This window comes from Lycorma delicatula, chromosome 2, assembly GCF_047948215.1.
Source record: "Lycorma delicatula isolate Av1 chromosome 2, ASM4794821v1, whole genome shotgun sequence".
Taxonomy (NCBI): domain Eukaryota; kingdom Metazoa; phylum Arthropoda; class Insecta; order Hemiptera; family Fulgoridae; genus Lycorma; species Lycorma delicatula.
Window position 1 is genome coordinate 38,325,672 of NC_134456.1, and position 16,169 is coordinate 38,341,840.

Below are 16,169 nucleotides of genomic sequence, written 5' to 3' on the forward strand. Positions count from 1 at the left end.
TTAATAAATCAAAAACACAATGCACACATAAACACAAAAACACAATCAAGTAGAATAATGCTCATAGTTTGAGTATAATTCAATATTTACTCTATATTTTGTGTTGCGAAAACGTTATTTATTCTGGAAATTGGTAAATCTTCTCGCTATAGTTTAAGACTTAAGCGATGTACAATGTTTAGGGCAATAAAACTGGCCTGAGAGTCGGCATCAAGTAACACGGCAGGATTACAATCTATTGACCGAATCTTTAACCCTAACGACGGCCGTAGCAAGTAAAATCTGAGTTACTTTGAATTTTTAAACTACAATAACTGTTACTTGCATTTGCATTAATATTAAGATCGTCGGTTTCAACATGCATCTGTTTCATTTTTGCCCTCTGAATTACGTTCAGCAAAGTTACGATTAGACTCAATTTCAAATTTTCGCTTATCATGTAATAGTATACGCGCCTGATAAGAATTATTTTTATTCCGCTTGGATTGATGAAAATATTTAAAAGAAGATAAAAACTCAAGTATTTCTGCCGTAAATTTCTTTGAGATACTGAAGCAGAGCTTTCCGTACTTTTCAAGTACCAATTTTTCTAACATTTGTCTTCGTTTTAAAAGAAAATCGATAAATTCATCAAAGGATGAAAAATAATCAGCTGTTAAAGGTTATTCCCAAGATAGTACAGATGATTGATCTAAGCGTTGTGCAAATAATTGAATTAATATAAATTCTGCATAGTTCGTATCGATTTTTAATGCCTTTAAAGCATTTATATCACTAGAAATTGTGTGAATAAAATTAATCAAGCCGGTGGCAGATTATTTGAGGATACTCTGTGTATTCAACATTTCGCGAGCATGTTTTGATGCGATGAGTCACTTGTTTGCATATCTAGCTTCAAGTAACCTCCATGCGACCATATACTTAATTGTCGGCTGTAAGTGATATTTTTTTTATTAACTGCTGAGCAGAATCTGTCAAGGATGAGGCTAAATAATGAAATCTTTGGACTAATGTGAATTTATCACTGTTAGGAACAACTGTGGAGAAAAACTCGCTAAAGGCTAACCAGTTCTCACAAGAACCATTAAATTTCAGTAGGTCAATTTGAGGAAGAGTGATTAGTGATGCTTTTTTGAACAAATATTACTGTTTTTAAGTGAATTAGCTACTGTTGAGGGTAATGACCCTTCACTTTTATAGAATTTAATAGTTTTTACATTTTCACATGATGATTATGGAATATGTTTTCCATTTCTTTACCTGCTGCTTCATTTTCAGCATTGTATTCTAAAAATGTTTGGACCTCATTGTATTTATGCCAGGTCATGATTAAATTATCAAATTTGACTTGTAACAGTTCAATATCTTGATTTTCCATACTAAACGATTCCATAAATTTTTTAATTTGCATGATGGAACCCTTATTTGCATAATGTCAACCATTGATAATTTTTTTGTTTTACTTCGGCTGAAGGAAATCTGTTGCACATTCATCTTCACTAGCTCCCTCATCCGTATCAGACATTTTGTATAATTATAAAAATAAAAGAGTTAATTATGATTAGATTTTCGTAAAGGATGTGTTTCAAACAACAAGGCTGAAGGACAAAACTTAAGCAAAGGAAATACTTATATAAGTTTTAGTATTAGGCTTGAATTATGAAATGATAATTTGGCATAGGATACAAGTCAATACCTGGGAAATTAAGGCCAAAATAGAAACAGAGATAAACAGGCATTATCATTATAAGTATTATTGCTTTAGATAGGTAGTTAGCTTACCATATTGGAATCCAAGTTATCTAGCAATGATGAAGATACATATTTTACTTACAAACTGCAATCAGCATACAACTAATTAATTGTTAGCACACAAATTATCACAAGGGCAGAATCGGTTAATTAAACACACATTTTCACATTTCAGTTTTGTTCTTATGAGCAAGTAGAATCATATACGTTTGATTACTTCTGACGCCATGATGCTTAAACAATGTTATATTACACTCACAATTATAAATTTAGTTGATTTTACTATGTAGTAAATTCCAAAAATCCAACCTAGAGGACCAAATCATGTTTTGTTTATGTTAAGTAGACTGTAAATAAACAAATACATTGTTGAAAAATATATATAATTAAATGTATGTACATGTCTACTGTACGATGTGTAAATTTTGACTGAACAATATGATGAGTCTTCATATGATAGATCAATACTAAACTAGGCAAAATGAGACTGGAATGCTGGACTGCCAGATTCTAGTGCTGAACCGGGGCTTATATAGTGTAGATGGAGTCGAGTGAACCTAATATTTAAGTACTATTAACTAATAAAAACTAATATTTAACATCAGATGGTGGCAAACAGCAGTGCTGCCTGAACAAAAATTATGAAAACTTGGATGGTGAACATGCTTACTTTTGTTCTAAGTTGAGCTTCCTCAGAGACCTACCACTGGGAATGCTGAATGTCAGGATTCAAACAATGCACTACAATGTTAGATGCTCATTCTCATAATGATAATGTCTAAAGAAGTTTAACTTAAAAGTGAAAACTATTGCAACAAAGATAGAAATAAAGGGTTCTGTGGACAATCTTTAAAACTTTTTAATTGGCAAGCTAATGATATTAATATAAACAAATTAAAATCAAGAATTAAAAGAAATGAAATCAAGATAATGAAAAAATACCCAAGTAAATAGTAAAATAGTTAGTATTAGCACATTAATATCAGCAAATTAAAGTAACAATTCATAAATAAGTTTTGATGACTTATGTGTTTACACATATAGTAAATAAAAATAAACAAAATAATTTTTAACACGTTTATTTAACATAACAAGATATGTTCATCTAGATATAAAACATAATGAAAGATTCACATTAAGTATATAAAACTGTATTTTACCTTCTATACAAGCTTGCATTAAAGCGAGATAAATAATTTTATTTTTATTGAAATAAAATCTACACTACCATATTTAACATAACTTGAATAGAAGAAAAGATTTTTTATTTTTATTTGTTTTTAGTTAAAACAATATTCTTTTTATGTTAACAATTCACTTATTTATATTAATTTTTCACACTGTATCTTACAAACATACTGAAATAAATTCAATATAAAAATAGCTGCACTAATTGTAGCAGATGTTCTTAACGGATAACCTGATATAATTCATTGATACAGGACTTGATTTTTTGGTCATAAGTCATACTGTGTACAGGTATTGACAGATTTCTTAAATAAAATATACCCAGTTATTCTCCTAATTAATTAAATTGTGAAATATTTAATACGATGAAAAAATTCCATAAATTTTATTCACAGATATTTCATCTTTAACAGTAACCCTTGAAGTACAAGCTGGCCATACTCTTAAATAATTCCTACTAAAGAAAAATGTTTTCATACAATATACATACAAATATTTACATTAACATATTTTTCCTATAACATAGAAATACAAATATATATTTTATGCCTAATTAAATGCACATAATAGAATACTGATATAATCAAATGATATACATTACCTAAATATACATCAATGGCTATAGTTTTCATTTCAAATAAATTATTTGTATATACACTTATTTATTATTACTTATTATTTTTAATTGCAATCATACAAGTAAGCATAATAATAAAATAGGCTTAGTTTAAAAATAATGTAAAACTTGTAAAACTAATTTAAGTTCCAAGAAATATAAAAGATATAAAGTAAAGATTTCAAATGTAAAGTGCTTTATAAATTATTAAAATAATTGTTGTTTATTAGAGAAACTCTGTAGTTTTTATTTTAACTGAATGAAGAAATATATTTGAATTTTTTTTTGTAGAAGTAAGATCTGTTTATTAGGGAATATCATCAATTAAGCAGAGAGATAGATTACTATTTTTTGAAGAATATATATTCTATTAATTTCATATTTGACTATTAGGATTCTTTTAAATTAAGAGAAAAATCATGGCTCAAATCCTCTTAAGACTAACAAATTTTTTTTTTTGTTAAATTCTAAAATTTGTACAATTCACCACTTGACATGGCACAAGAAAAAATTTATTCTAAATTAAATCATTTTAAAATAAATATATGACATTAACTTAAAAATTCAATTTACATATGTTTGATGTTAAGTCATGTAATTCACAGGTTATAAACGAGTCACCCACGAATGTATTTTTAAACTTTACTAAAATATATATTACATAATAATACTAACACAAGGAGCTAATCTGTAATTAAAACATTTGTTTCACTGATAGTCTTTTAACACAAGGGGTTTAAAGGAAAAGTAGACAGCTTATTTTTTTTCTAATAAACCAATAAAGTTATTTTGTAGTATAATGAATCAATCTTATTTAAAATTATGTCAGATCAACATATGATCACGTACATGGTACAACATTAAAATTACAATTGGAACATTCTGGTTGTAATTTTAATGGAGTAATTGTATAAAGGTCTATACAATGTTTGTGGTACAGCTTTATTTTATCCTTAATTAACAATTAATTTAATAAATAATTTAACCAGGGAAAATTAATTTCAACGATAGTCTTCCTTTATTATTTTGACATTCAACTTTAAGATCACACAATTTGTAAATTTGCTACTAAGATTTAAACAATAAGTAAATTAAATTTTTAATGGACTATTAATTACCACTTTATTCATACTATATTCTTACAAGGTCTTTTTTTATCTATTATTAACAATTATTAAAAATTTTGTTTATTAATTACTGTTACAGAAATAGAGTCCTCAATTTTTTCAAAACTTAGAAGCTAATATTTTTGAGACACAGATGGAAATTTCGGCTGAACAATTACATTGCTTCAAACAGTTTCTCCCAGAATTTCATTAGGAAATCAAGGTAAGGGCAGTACATATTTTATTTAATTTCAATGTTTATAATAAATATAATTAAATCTGTTATGGATTTGTTAGATTTTATAAATCTCTGAAAATCTTTTTTGTTTTGTTTCAGAAGCATTAGCAGATAACCATGAAAGGTAATAAAAAATTAACAAATAAACACTTGGATTAGAAATAAAAATAAGTTTTTTAGAATAAATCATGAAATTCTTAAAATAAAGAGATATGGATTCGTAACTGCAGTGGTTTGGGTAAAACATCCCCATTTTACATTTGGTTTATATTAAAAAGATAAAACTATGACCGTTCAAATAAGTATTTTCTCTGGTTGTGATATTTGCAGAAAGGCTGTTCTGTAAATGGAATTTAAATAATTCTGATGCAATTGCTAATAATAAATCATTTCTTCTGTAACAACGCATTTCAGCAGAAAATAAAAAATAATGTAAAATGTTATAATAATCATGATCTAAATACTACAGAATATAAATCTTTATGTCAAAAAATTGTTTATGTTTCCTCCATTTAAATGGATTTAAAAAAATCTTCCTATCTCTTTTAATACCATATTTCAATCTGATCTCTAAGAAATCCAGGAACTTGCAGAATATGAAATTATTTGCTACTAATAATAGAGAGAGTAAAAATAATGCTGAAATAAGTGTACGATTAATAAAAAAAGTGCTTTACCAAAATAAAAATAATGAATACTGTATTTTTATTATTTACAATGAAATATTTAATAAACATTATATTTTTTAATACATTATACAAATTAATAAATGCTGCAAATAGAATGATTCTTTGAATGCAACATACTTAATTCTAAAAACAAAAATATTTATATAAAGTGAAAAAAAAAAAAAAAAAAATGTTTAATATTCACTACAGATAAAGGTTTAAATTAAATGTAACTAGCACCAATGAAAAACAATGACCCATATTCTACACAATTAATAAAAGAACCACAGATAATTTTCTAACAGTTAACAAAAATGAAATTGACCCACTTTTCCTCTTAACTCCTCAAACACAAATTACTTAATGAAAAACAACTAAAATAAAGTAATAAATAATTTATTCACTAAAATCCCTTTAAACAACACTTTGACATGAATGGAAAATACTGTCACTATAAGGGAATGTCTAACTTTCATGGACGATTAGAACAAGAAATATTTAACGGAACTCAGTGATGTACAATAATAATAAAAAACTGAATAAAAACACAAATAACAAAATATTAATAAAACATTTTTGTCTACTTTTATTAGACGATTATGAATTCACAAGTAGAGAAATAAATGTAGTAAATAGGAAAATAAGCTATACATTTTTTTCTGAGAAATGCTAATTTTTAATAATTGGTGATGATAATAAACATAATGTAGAAGAGAGTATAAATTCATTTTGTTCATGATGTAGGCATATAGTTTATGGCAGTCATGAATATATCCTTATTGGGAAAACCTAACAAATTTATGTATGATAACAAATCATACATAATTTATGTATTTATAACAAATCTATGTATGATATGCTAGTTATTAGAAAGAATAAAAAAATGTTATAGATTTTATAGAGAAAAAAATTAACAGAGTTACCAGCTCACAAACTAAAATAATACAACAAGATTGTCAGAAAAGAGAATGTGGTAATGAACCTACAAACCAAATTTTTATACACACCTACTTTGATTGTTTGATCTATAAGTCTGGGTTGTGTGTCAGCGTGTAGTAAATCACTGTATACTTATCACTGTAAAGTGAAATTTGTTCTCGTCTACTGTCTTATTTGTATATTACAAGAATTTTTTATTGTACATTTATACAACATTGGAAATTGATGAGCTGCTTACATATTATATCAACTGCATGCATTTTATATAAAAAGAAAAATCTCTGGAAAATAAGTGGTTATTGCAAGAAAATTACACACACATCAATCTGGTTGATGAACTTTGTGTATACCTGAATGACTAGTGTAATTTTATGTGAATGGATGAGCCAGAACTTGCAATCATCTAGCAAGTTGTTCTTCTGAACAGAGGGAATCCTACCAGCCCCTCAGTCTACCCTTCATAGAAGAAGTTTGACTGAAACAATGACAATCCAATTAAATGGCCAGTCTGTGCATGTGTGTAGTCTTAGATATAAATGTTACATTGATAACAAGAAGTACTTTATTTATTTACTCTGTAGGCAGTATTAACTGTGTAGTATTAAGACTGAAATGGTCTTCATATCTTTCAAAGGGCTGCCTTCTTTCCACCTTCATAATGATCAGTAACAAATGCCATACTTCTAATAACAAATTATTAAAAATTTTCCATGGTGTCTACATGATAAAAGAGTAAAGAAAATACAATGTGCTATATTGCTGTTAAATAATGAACTATGAACTATTGCCATTAATGGTCATGACATAGTAAACACAATTATGTCTGAGCATCAAAATTAGCTAAACTAATGAAAGAAAAACAAAAAAACAAGTTTAACAGAACAGCATTCTAAAAAAAACTCCTAGTTGAATAATGTAGTGATGATAAGCTTGTATTAATTTAATATTAATCAATTTAATGATTTGTCATGTATTCTGCTGCAAAACACTGCTAGGAAATATTCATATTTTGTACAAATGAAAATTGAATAATGTTAAAAATTTCATAATCAAATTAGTTTAATTATTTCAATTATAACTATAATATTACAAAGATTAATTTGCTTTTTTAATTTCTTTTAAACAGATACTGGAATTTCATACTAAGTACACAAGATATTATCATTCATTTGTACATAATAATTAACAAACATCCTAATTTGCTATTGGTGCATGTAATACCATAAGTTAATTAGATGCCATTGATAGTTTTAGATGACCTGACAAAGTTGAAAATCTCTGCAGATAATAATATAATCATTCTCAAGAATAACAAAGTTACTGTGTTGTCTTCTTATATATTTTACGTATTGTTTAAATGGTTGTACTGTAATCCTTTGATTATATTGAACATTATGTTATTCTGTTACTTAAGATATCTACCAATCACAGCATTGTCTCTATGTTGCAGTGTTAAATATCTCATTCATCAGCGCTATTAATGAATGAGAATAATTTGGAGCTAATCTTGATGAAACGAATTTAATAATTCATAAATATGAGTGGTAACATCTCAGCCTTCCATCCAGGGTCCTGGGTTTAAATCCCGATTAGGCATGGTATTTTCATACACTACAAAATTCCACTTCCATATCATATCTCACGCTCAAGATTTACGCTTAAGTGGCGATATTATCAAGCTCCCCCCTCAATGTCTGTAAATTATTAGAACAAAATGTAATATGCTATAATTTATTAGTTAATTACATTTTAGTCACCAATTGCATCATAAGATTTATCTCAAGATACTGATGAAAAGAATTTCATAGGCTAAAAAATTAGATTCAATGTCACATAGAAGTTACATAATCATGTATATAACTTATTACACACCTTATAATATAAGGCATTATGTAGTTCAGAATGAAAGATTACTACTTAATAGGATCTTTTATATGAAAATTGGAAAATTGCAAGGAAAAAAATTGTTCCGAGAGGATGTTGTTCAAGTAGAGTATTTTATTTTTCTTAAACTTTTATTTCAAATGCTAGCCAAGGCAATATTACATTCATATGGATGTAACAAATTGTTACTGTTACTGAGAATTAATTATATATGTGCAATCAATGTTCATGTTTTAGATGTTTTTGAGACATTTAAAAAATATCTATAATTACAATTTTCATCATAAAAAGTTCATTAGAATTGTTAAAAAAAATGGTAAAATAAATTTGAAGAGCTAATATCAAGATAAATGAAAAAAAAAAACTTTAGATATTAAAAACTGCTGGGGTATAAAAAAGTAAGAAGAATGACCCTATTATAATGAAGAAGATAAAACGTCTACGTTCAGCTGAGTATCTAACCAGGATTAGATGAGCTGAGTATCTAACCAGGATTAGATGCTGTTTGTAATTGGAAGAAAGAATACAGTAAGAAAACTCGGAAATTTATTAGATCAGAAAAGAAATTCTTCATAAAACACAATCTGAAGATATATTTATTAAAATTTAATGGCTCTTTAGAAGCGTAAAATTATAAAAGTAACACAAGGAGCATTAAAAAATAGAGTCAGTTTTGAAAAACATGGATCGTTACCCGCTGATCAGAAAAGATTAATTTCTGTGAAATATGCTATTACTGGATAAATATTGACCATTAATGCAAAATAACTTAGACAAGTTCCTATCCTTGATTGATCACTGTTACCCTTTAATTAACATAACTGCTACTCAGGCAAATGACTGGACTGGACTGGGCAGTAGGGATAAAATTTATATAGAGTACAGTTTGTTTAAAAAAAAATAATATTCCATTATAAAGAACAATATTCTAGGTTTTCTATATTTGCAAGTTGTTCATAATATTCAAATCAATAATCTACATTTAAATTAATAAAATTATTTCAATTACTATAAAAATGAATCATTATAATATAAATAATGATGATATTAATTTCAGAATCACAATATTTTATTTCAACAGCTTGTAAAAGTAATTATAAAAATATATTACAATAGTTTCTGCACATAGGAATCAGGTTGGTATTTTATCCTAAGCCTGTTTCTCCAGTGCCAACATTGGTTTTATAATAAGAACTAATTCACAGTAAAATACTGAAATTATAAGTTAACAAACCTCAATATAAGTCAACAAACTTCAATATTTAAGAATATTTTTAAAGCAAAATTCCATAAAAAGAGTTCAATGATTATTAATTATTTAACAATTTGAAAATATTTCAAAATATTTGGTTTACACAAATCAAATGAACAAAACCCACTCACTGCATGTACAACAATATATAAAAATAAAAGGATTACAATAATGGCTGAATACAATCATTTAACTCACAAAAAACATAATTTTTAATTAAACTTTGTTAATTACAATTATTTCTACAAATTATTTCCAACATAAGTGTAACATGATTTAAAAAGAAAATGTTACTTAACTTAAAATTTGACATTGACCGCTTTGTTAATTTCTATCATATTCACAAATAAGAAATGAACAACAATATAATAGTAACAATAATAGCATATTCCTTTATTAAAAATAAAAATGTATGAATTGGATTAAAATTGACCATTTTTATTTTATTATCTTTTAATTTCACTAATTCCTATATCACATCATAATTTAAAATTGCACTAAATACAACTTACATTATATGATTTAATAAATTAACAATAAAAAAATAAATAAAAATTAAAAAAAACAGTAATTTCTAAATTAATTAACAATTTTAAGCCTATCAATTCTATAATAAATTTATAAATACATAATAATTTCAATTAAATTCATAACATCAAATAACAAAATAAACTTATGGTAACAGTTAACAAATATATTAATTTTTAATAATAAAAAATAAATAGTTAATTAACAGAATTTAATTATATAAATAACAATAATAGTTAAAAAATACAAGTTATAGAGTATTAGATTTTATTGCAGATGATATGTATATACAAACATACGTGATGGAAAAAGAAAATAATATAGGTACAATAGAAACCTGTTCATTCAAAGTTTAATAAACTGAAATATAATATCTTAAAGTTGATAAATTATTGTCTTTAATAGGAAAAAAGCAGTAAAATATTTTCTTAAGATTTAAAATTTACAACAGCTAAACACTATTTTCGAGATTTATTGCCTTTGCTTGTTGAGGAAACTGAACTTTCTTTATTTCATAAAGAAATGTAATAAAACATCCCCACTTGTCTAGAACATGTTTATCTGTTCAAATTATCCAAATAAATTTTATTCCTTCAAAAAGCAGATTAAAAGAATAGCAAGTATAAATTACGGAGTGATTTTTTTTTTCAATTAAATTTTCATTTTTCAGAAAAACTAAAGCTCACAGATTTACTTTGCAATATATGTCTGGTATAAAAACAAATTTATGGTTACAGTTAAAAAATGGTTACAGTTACAGATAAAGGACATAGACTATAGACTAGACTAAAGGACATAGATGAGGGATACCACTATATGGGATACAGAGCACAAAAAATCATGTAACAAGAAAGGTAATTTTTATGAATTTTTGATACAAGAAGAAATGAAAGTTGATTGTTTAAATCAACAACCTTGGCATGCAATTACAATAAAAATGTGTTGTGTGATGTGTTTGTAAATCAAAAATGGGGATTTATTTTAAATATAATGTGCTACCTTATGCTAGAAAACAATAATTATAATTAAGTACTTCAAAAGTATTTTACTGGCTAGCCCACAAGTACTATACACGTATGCATACATTACAGATGAATAGTAAGCAGAATACACTACATTAATATTTAAAATGTCATGCTTAACCTATCTGAATAATGCTATTGGTATACAATTTAATTTTTTATTTCATTTTACCATCCATCTTAGCTTGGCTAAAATAAAGCACACATAATAAGCACAATAATAAAACACAGATAAACTTTATCCATCTTACACTCAAATTTTTTGTACTTCTTTTATGAATTCATATATAACCAATCACATAAGAAAATTAAAGTATTAGAGGAATATATTCCACAGATAAAAATAAAGAGGAAAGTAATATAGACATGGGTTCAGAAATTCTTTGTTTTCCAGTTATACCTACATAAGGATTTTTCTTAAAATGTTTATTCTAAATGGTAGCCAAGACAATATTATATTCCTGTGGATGTAAGAAACTGGAAAAATCTGTAATGTTTAAGACTAATTTGACTTGGGTTTCCTCAGCTGTATCTAAATTACTATGTGGAAAACTTTTTATACATTAAAATAAACAATTAATTTAATACAAACTAATTTTATTTACTAGAAAAGCTTAATCATAATAAAATAAATACAAAATAACATATAATAAAACGTATAGAGAATAAACAGCATAATCATTTTCAAGATAACAGGCCTCCCACACCATCTTTACTAGTGAAAGTGGGTAGTTTCTTACTGTCTGCTTCATTAAGCCAAACATGCATTGTTGTACATCAGTGTTCTAATTTCACTGAAAAGTAGGAGCTCTACTTTCATTTATATTACGTGGCACATTCATTTTGTTACTACAGAGACTGGCTATATAATGAACACTATTATTCCCAGAAAAAGCAATTCTAACAAATGCTTCCTTTAACTCAAACGCCTTAGATGCAACAGTCATAAGAATGGTACAGATAACCTAAAAGAATAATCTAATGTACACTCCTAAAGTTGAAAAATTATGTTTATTTCATTACCTCTACATTATAAGGTATAAACTACTCAGAAAAAAAAAAGAAAACTGCATATAAACTGCATTATATAAGTAATTGCTTCTGTTGCTGATATAGTGAGTAAACCTGTCATGACTGATTTAATTCAGAATCCTGGAACAGATTTTAGCTAGGTAAAACAAACAGTTCACGGCATTACAATAAAATTTGTTTAACTTTCCTTGAACAGCAAACCTTTGCACGGCCAAAAATTCAAATCCACAGCCCACAATTTTTTTTTTAATAACTGATAAATGAAGTCAACTAAAGTTAAAAAAAATACTTTATAGAAAAATAAACATTACAGAATAATGAAAAATTATAATTCTAAAGCATAAATAAATCTTCTAGTAAGGTAACTGAGAACAATCAGCTAAGATGATTAAAATATCAGATTCACATGAAAAGGACAACAAAAAATTACAATACGTCATGAATATTTCCACACCACTGTTAACTCATACACACTAAACAAACAGACTTAACAAGTTTGGAACTGTATTCTACTATTTCTTTTATAAAAACAGCAATAATATTATCTGCAATCAAAATAGGAGACATGTTAAAATATCACCTCTAAATTCATATACATTTTACTTTGTATAGTTTTGTTGTATAGTTTTCACTTCTTCAGTTATTTATCCAGCAAATAATAAAGTATACTATGAAGACAGATAACTGAAAAGCACCACTACATATTTTTATTTTTCTCCTTTTTTAATAGTTCTGAAAAGTCTTCCAATAGCTCCCTATATAGAAAATCTTCTGTTGACACAAAACGAAGATGCTTCAAGGAAGATGAAGAGTTCATCTGAAATTAATAATGATTCTTTTTAACAAAATCCGTTGTTATAATGGGCAGAAAAAGTTTTGCTGACATGGGTATTTTCACCAAGTGATAGAAGAGTGATATTTTATATGCTTAGATTAATAAGCATATAAAGCTTTTCTCTTTCAATGATCGAAAGCTGGATGATGAGCTTTTGCCAAAGTTTGACCATTAAAGAAGACAGTATTCTAACACAAAACAATTTTTATGTAGATCTAATCTTACCATATTCATACCATATTCATCTGATATATGTAATGAATTTATAATTAACAATTCCAGCATGATTTTATAACGGGAACATATAGTAAACCTTATTTTATATCCACTACATTGAATGAACAGAATTCTAATGCCACAAGAGACAAATTTTATGAGTAAAATATTTAAATATTTTAAATTATGTACATATTAATATATTTTATAAAAAATAAAATGATAATATTTTATTATTAATGGATAAAATACTGTAAAAAGATACAGTATTAAAATATTAAATTACACTTAATATCAAAAATTAGGAGATAAAAATAATTTTATTTTTACCAGTTAACACAGACAATTTAGTGTTTTCAGTTTTTTAAAATTTTTATGTAAAACTTATCTTTAAAGTTAAAAAACATAAAGTAATATATATATATATATCTTACAAAAATTTAAGGCATATAAAAGATAAAAATTTATATAAAATATGCTAAAGACAGTCATACAATATCACATACAGATGGCTACAAAGGTTAAATACTAGTATTTTTTTAAATGCAAGTTCTTCCACAATAAAAAAAAATTAAATAACCCAACCATTAATATATCTAAGAGATCCTGATGCTCCAGCACAGGGAGAACTCATTATCTTCACTAATATTTGTCTGCAAAATCAATCTATGCAAAAAAAATTAATTAATATAATTTAAGATAAATATTTATAATGTGATGTTATATTGTATTCAACAATAATTTAAAAAGTTCTCAGTTTAATGTTATGTTTTTATATACCTTGTGCTATTGATGTATTACTCTACTGTTTTCACTATACACAATGGTTAATGTTTGTTGTTTATTTGCATAACTGAATCATTAATATGACTAAAAATTACTGTTTTTCCTCACATTGTCCTTCTTTTATTTCTGTTATATCATGATAAAGTACTGTAATACTACTCTAGAAAGATATATTTTAAATTTGTGTAACATGATCGTTCATAAAAAGTATTTTACCAGAATTAGCTTATTGTTTACATTTCATTTTTTAATTTCCTGTCTCTTTTTGGTTTCACTACCTTTAAAATTTCCAGTTATAATTTTAACTATGATTTTTTTCAGTAGAATTTAGTTTCTGGACAAAGCTTCCTAGTCTGCTTCAATCAGAGGTAGTCCCTCAATGGGTTATTTGTGCCCTTTATTTCTTTCTTATATTATGTAGCATAGGGATTGTGGTAAACACTATCCTGATTCCTTCTGTTGCACCAAATTGACATCCTTCGGGTGACAATAATTCTGTCAGTGGAACTATTTAGGAATGCTTTTTTCCTATAAAATGGGTAGTAAAATTAGGCAAATTAGTGGCTGAATTGTCTATTAGGTAAAGCTGGGACTTCTAATCCTTCTGAAATCAAAATCTATGCAGGAATTACATTTGTCGTTAAAAATAAAAAGCTTTGTAACTAAGTGCTAAGTGCGTCTTCCATTTTCCACATCAATCTGTTAGATGTTATAATTAACATTGCCACCTTAATTTTGACTACAACCTTGGATAATTGACAAATAGTCATATTAAACTAAGTGTCTATGTTATAAAGTGATGAAAATTTTCTTCAACTAGGTTGTCCTACCTTTTGTATTGTCTCAAAACATCAGCAGTAATAACCTACATCATTCTATATAACTGTTACATTACTAAAAATACTTGTTTTTTCTAACAATTTAGGCATGTTTATACATTCTACATATGTATTTACAATTTTAACAGGTTCTATCTACAGTATTTTAAAAATATATTGGTAAATCCACACTTCAAAAGTCTCCTGTATCTTTATTGTAGCATCAGAAAAACACTCATGATTCCATTCCTGGAACTGAGTTCATGAGATTATAAATAGGTAGTTGTATTTATTCTGCATATGAAAAAAGTTTAAAAATTGTCTGAAACCTATTTATTAATAATTTTGATTAATGTATACCAAGGAAAATTATTAATGTATTTGGAGCAAAGAAATAAGTTTGGCTGACAATACTAAAACACAAATTCACATGATTAATTTTAAAGGTTGTGAAACTATTTTACATAGCAGTTCTGAAAGCATAAAGTTTATTAAAGCAGGAACCTTGTGCATGAAAAGCTTTCCATGCACAAGTTTCCAGCTTTATATGGTGAAATAATCATAAAAAAAAACTATTTGGACGGATTATACATTTTAAAGTGAATAAAAATTTTGGTCACAAGATAATACTAACTCAAACTGCTATTGGGATTATTATTTTAAAGGTCTTTTAATTAATTAGCAGTTAAAACTAATTACAGGTTACTTACTGATTAAACACTATTGGCTAACTACCTATGTCAGCATAAATAGAAATTACTATATGAAGTGGTCAGTATTAGAAAAATTAATTTATAATATTCCTCCTTAATTCGTTGCAATTATTGAGAATGAACTGTATCACAACCTGTTTTGAACAAGTTGTGATATAGTTCACTGAACTGACTTGTCTAACACAACTGAAAATGAAATAACAGACTGGCTTAAAATAAGGTTATTTGATTTTCTTCAATATCCTAATACTACAGTTGCATGAATGAATTAAATTATTCCATTAAACTTTAATTTTATTAGTTTTTGGATAAAGTGCCACTTTAATAAATTGACTTGAGTCCAATTGTGAAGATGTAGTCATTAAGTTCTAAAGCAGTCATACCTCAATATATTTATGTCAGATATTCAAAAATTATGATAGGATAAAATTAAAAACGTAAGAAAATTTCTGTGAAAAAGTGAGAAAAAAACTGTAATTGTATAATAGAAATTACAATCATAATAAATTAGCAACTTAAGTCTTACAGCATGTTTAGAATGATAATGAAATTCTGCAGACAGTAAGACAATGGAAA

General features: G+C 26.3%; 1 protein-coding gene and 1 long non-coding RNA gene across 3 annotated transcripts in view; one reads left to right on the forward strand and one right to left on the reverse strand.

The window, feature by feature from the left end:
- The first annotated feature begins 781 nt into the window (after positions 1 to 781).
- LOC142318733 (uncharacterized) lies at positions 782 to 5,664 on the forward strand. The gene is made up of 3 exons (XR_012755037.1): positions 782 to 934; positions 4,763 to 4,885; positions 5,000 to 5,664. It is a non-coding gene; the product is annotated as an uncharacterized LOC142318733 (long non-coding RNA).
- A 1,802-nt stretch (positions 5,665 to 7,466) lies between these two features.
- The window catches only part of LOC142318734 (sorting nexin-13-like), a 95,225-nt gene continuing 86,522 nt past the window's right edge, over positions 7,467 to 16,169 (reverse strand). The window contains exon 22 of one of the 2 annotated variants that reach the window (XM_075355132.1): positions 7,467 to 13,042. The gene's annotated coding sequence lies outside the window, so the exon portion shown is untranslated. Of the gene's footprint in view, positions 13,043 to 13,729; positions 13,943 to 16,169 lie in introns of those variants that run through there. The other variant, XM_075355135.1, reaches the window with a different exon arrangement.